Source organism: Mus pahari, chromosome 12 (genome assembly GCF_900095145.1).
Source record: "Mus pahari chromosome 12, PAHARI_EIJ_v1.1, whole genome shotgun sequence".
NCBI classification, from domain to species: domain Eukaryota; kingdom Metazoa; phylum Chordata; class Mammalia; order Rodentia; family Muridae; genus Mus; species Mus pahari.
In genome coordinates, this window is record NC_034601.1 from 76,207,370 (window position 1) to 76,212,751 (window position 5,382).

Sequence of the window (5,382 nt, forward strand, 5' to 3'; positions counted from 1 at the left end):
CTGAAGACTTGAATCTGGGTGAATAATGGGTGATCATATTATTTTATTGCATCTATGAAATCTTTCATCAATTTTTGTGCACACTACTCTAAAGAAACTTACTGGAAAGATGGTTTAGCTGCTGAGGGCTAGGCTCACAACCCAAGATACAAGACACTTACCTGGAACAAGTATCAAGATTGAGGACAATTTTAGTAATGTTTGAGGGAAAAAAAACAGCAGAGTGGCAAGCTGCTGGAGCCACCTGGAGGAGAGAGGTAGAAGAGAGAAAGTCCTGACTTTTGAGTTATGGTCTGAGAAACAGACTCTCAGCAATGCAGGTCAGCAAGCACCTGTGAGATAGCAGTCTTATGACCAAGGAGTGGGGAAGATGTCTTTTGAGAGGCCTAAGAAACCCAGAGTGTCTGGAAGGGTACACTAATGCTTCTGACCAGTATCTGGAAGAAAGGAAAAGGGTAAGTTACACTTTCCCAAGTGAGTTCTTAGGGGAGCAGAAGGGCTCTGCAGTGCTGCCTTCAAGCACCCGGTGTATGAGGAAGGGACCTCTGGAAAGGCTACATAGATTAATTCATTATAGGGATACATTAGGTTTTCATTAGCATGACTTTTTAAAGATTGTCGTGGACCCCCGAACTCTGACCAGCAGAGACGGGGAAGAACGACACAAATGCCAAGCAGGTTCCAAACAAATTTCTTCTTTATCTCCCTGAACAGCTTTTAATCTTTTCCCTCTCACAAGCAGCTTTTTCTAACCCTCTCCCTATTTGCACTAAACCCCAACTCCACTCTCTAACTCCTTCCACTCTCGCCCACCTCAACTGTTTACAGCCTTCTCCAGAATTCTCCCCTCTCCCTCTGGAGCACATCCCGTTTTTTCCCAGCCCTCCCCCCCAGTTCCTTCCCAGCCTGGGGTGCATCCTGTTTTCAGTCCTCTGACCTGATCCCTTCCCCCTCTCCTGGTCAGAGTTCAGCCAGGGAGGCCAGTGATAGTCCAGTAACTCAGCAGGCAGGCGGTCCACACAGGCTCAGCAGCTCAGGTTAGAGTTCAGGCTCAGGTTCTTGGCAAACAGGGACCACGGGGCTTGGCACATCCGCTCCCCACACATTTGTGTGTGTGGGTGCATGTCTCTCTATATGTGCATGCGTTTGTATGTGCGTGTGTGTGTGTGTGTGTGTGCACCTGTACACCTGTGCAGATGTCTGGAAGCCAGAAAAAGATATAAGATGCTATGGAGTGGGGCTCAAAGGCAGTTGTGATCCACCAGGCACAGGTGCTGGGAACTGAACTCCAGTCCTCTGAGATAGTAACAAGGGCTCTAAATCACCAAGCCATCACTCCAGCCAGCCCTTCTTAGTATGTCCTTGTGTGAATTGGATTTACTGTGGGCTACACAGAGCTAGGTGATTGATGGACTTAGCTAAATAAACTCTTTGGGAAGGATACAGTAGTGCATACTGCTTAAAATTTTGAAGTAGATCAGAATTTCTTATCTCTACCCAGGACCAAACCAAAGATGTGTTTCCTTCCTTCCTCCCTTCCTTCCTCCCTTTCTCCCTCCCTTCCTCCCCATCTCTCTCTTTTTCTCTACAAGAAGAAAATAGCTTTTGAAAAATGTTTCACAACAAGATCCTGATGTCTGTACCTTAGTATCCGGTGTTTAAATCCTGAAGAGTGGCAAAGCTGATATTTCCTCGGCTAGGGGGTTACCAGAGAAAGACAAGGGGCAGGATTCAAAGCCACATTCTGGAGAGATCCATCCTCAATGGCCGCAGAGGCTACCTTTACCTTTGTAGTGCTCTCACATTTACCTCCAATAGTTGTGACCCTAAAGTCATTTAGGAGATGGGGGACACCTGTCATCCTAGCACTGTGCATCGATTAGTGTGGCCCTCAAGTCCACTGCATCCAGGAACTGGGAACTGACACTTACAGAAGTCACACTGCAATTCAGAATTTTCATTTGGACAAGAAGTAGAGCCTCTGATAGCTAAGTGGTAATGTTGCCACTTAGTGTATTAAAAATCTAAGTATGATTGATTTTAATGCCACATAAAATCAAACTGAGAAGTAACTTTGTGGAACTTTATGTCAAGTATCTTCTTCAACTATGGGTTAGGACTCTGTCTAGAGGTCCCTTAGCAATACTAATGGAAGAGTTAGGAGAAAGGACTGAAGGAGCTGAAGGGGTTTGCAACCCCATAGGAAGAACAACAATATCAACCAACCAGACCCCTCAGAGCTCCCAGGAACAAAACCACCAACTAAAGAGAACACATGGATGGGACCCATGGCTCCAGCCCCACATGTAGCAGAGGATGGCCTTTTTTGGCATCAGTGGAAGGGGATGTCCTTGGTCCTGTGGAGGCTTGATGCCCCAACATGGGGGATGCTAGGGCAGTGAGGCAGGAGCGGGTGGGTGACACCCTTATAAAAGCAGGGGATGGTATAGGGGGTTTTTGGAGGGGAAACTGGGTACGGGGACAACATTTGAAATGTAAATAAATAAAATAACCAATAAAAAATGGCCAAGCCAGGCGTGGTGGCACACGCCTTTAATCCCAGCACTCGGGAGGCAGAGGTAGGTGGATTTCTGAGTTCGAGGCCAGCCTGGTCTACAAAGTGAGTTCCAGGACAGCCAGGGATATACAGAGAAACCCTGTCTCGAAAAACAAAAAACAAAAAACAAACAAACAAAAAAATGGCCAAATGCAACCAAATGCAGAGGGCCTAAAAGGTGTGGTAACAGCAAGAGGTCCCTGAAGGTAGGGTTTCTGAGTTCCGTCCGACTGGACCCGTGCACCAAGACACGGGCTTGAAAGATAAAATATTAGCGACAGCCTGCTGTTCTTCACTTTTTCTACCCAATGCCCTTGCTGTCCATCCATGTGTTACGTCAGTCATTTCCAAATGAAACCCAACTGAATGGAAGGCGCTTCGGGCGGTGCCCATGGGCTTTGCCCTATGGGACATCACTCAGCTCTGCTTCTGAACACTCCATTTGCACACTTGTGTGGCGTGCAGGTACAGAGACCCTCGAAAAGCTGGCACACTTTGTCTCTGAGCAAAAGGTCATTGACTTGCAATGTTTTTGCTTTGTACAGAAAGGTTTCTACTCCTACAACAATATAACAGAGTAACTTTGGAAAAACTTGAATTCTTCCATACCATCATTCCTCAGTATATGTCAACTTAGTGTCTCTTTGGATTGTATCATCTTCAGATGTTTGGTTTTGGGAACTGTTGCTTGGGTCTCTGATTTTCACAAAAATCATTAAATGGGTTGTGTTTTAGGATTAGGACAAAATGTCCAACAGTTTCTGAAATAATCCTAAAATGGCTCTGTACTGTGTATTTATGAAGCGGCATTGTCAGAACTGATAAAAATAAAAGTATTCTTCAACTCTGAAAAACAATGGAGAATCTGTGAACCAGGTGATATCTAATATCCAGCTGAGACTTGGTCCTTTAGGTAAAATAAACAGAGACATTCATATCATTACTATGTAAGTTTGCTTTCTTCTATAATAAATGATAAAGGCATATGTATGTCAAGGAATTGTTTGCAAGTAACCTTCTTTTTTTCTTTTTTTTAATTTTAATTTTACATCTCAAATGATATTCCCCCTTCCCAGCTATCCTTCCACCAACCCCCGTCCCCTCCCCTTTTTTCCCCATCTCCCTTGTCTTTAAGAGGGTGCTCCTCTACCCATTCACCCACTCCTGCCTCACCCCTCTGTGCTGGAGCATCAAGCCTCCATCCCCTCCCATTGATATCACATAAGGCCATCCTCTGCTACATATGTATCTGGAGTCCTAGCTCCCTCCGTGTATACTCTTCGGTTGGCAGATTAGTCCCTGGGAGCTCTGGGTGGTTCAGTTAGTTGATATTGTTCTTCTTATGGGGTTCTAGTCCTCTTCATCCCCTTCAGTCCTTCCCCTAGCTCTTCCGTTGGTATCCTCAGACTCAATCTGATGGTTGGCTGTGAGTATCTGCATCTGTATTGGCCAGGTACTGGTACAATCCCTCAGAGAGTAGCCAAATTAGGCTCCAGTCAGCAAGCACTTTGCATCAGCAATAGTGTTGGTGTTTGATGTTTGCAGATGGGATGGATCCCTAGGTGGGGCCATCTCTGGAAGGCCTTTCCTTCAGTCTCTGTTCCATTTTTTTGTCTGTCTTTCCTTTGGACAGGAACATTTCTGGGTTAAAAATATTGAGATATGTAGGTGGCCCCATCCCTCAACTGGGGGTCATGCCTATCTACTGAAGGTGGTCTCTACACCTCCCCTTTGTTGGGTGCAAACAAATTTCTTTATGATTTATTATCAATATAGGTATGGTTTCTACGCTTATTGTATATACCAGCCTATATCATGACCTGGGTTGTCTTAGTCAGGGTTTCTATTCCTGCACAAACATCATGACCAAGAAGCAAGTTGGGGAGGAAAGGGTTTATTCTGCTTGCATTTCCATACTGCTGTTGATTACCCAAGGATGCAGGACTGGAACTCAAGCAGGTCAGAAAACAGGAGCTGATGCAGAGGCTTTGGGGGGATGTTCTTTACTGGCTTGCTTGAGAAACCCTGACTAAGACAAGTTGGTACCAGAAATGGTTCTAGAGGAGCAGAAATATAAGGATGAATTTTTAAAATACTGGAATTGGCTTGTTGATCCAATTCCAACTACTGAAACCTCTCAAGATTCTCTCCCTCCTGGGAGCTCAGAGAATTTTGAAGACCCATGGTTGAAACTATATTTTTAAACTTAAGCTAATGCCCTTGATTTTCTTGATGAATTAGGTGATTCAGTGTACAAAGCTTTCTACAAGATGGGGGAAAAAATTGGAAAATGATTTTACTGGCTGGTTGTTGCTCTTAGCATCTGGGGAAAAAACAATGAATGAAAGGAAGGAGTTGTGTGATAAAATCGAAAGGCTCCAGACACAAGTAAATGACCTAAAAGTTGCTAAGTGTCTGCTTGTGGACGTTGTACATCGTGGTGCGCACTAGGCTCCGCACCACGATGTACAACGTCCACAAGCAGGGGCTACACCTTCTGTTGGGGACCATATAAGCACATTGGAAGAAGGGAGTCTGGCTCTTGCTCTTTCGCCTTCTTGCTGTGTGGGACTCAGCAACTGCTAGATCCTTGGACTTCCATTCACAGCTACTACTGAACCATTGTTGGGATTTGGACTGCAGACTGTAAGTCATCAATAAATTCCTTTACTATATAGAGACTATCCGTAAGTTCTGTGACTCTAGAGAACCCTGACTAATACATGGGTCATGAAAAAAAAAAAAAATCTGAAGCAAAAAGGAGTTGTAATTAGAAAAAGTTGAAGGAGTTACCTTCTGGACTATCGTAGTCCATGACAATCTCA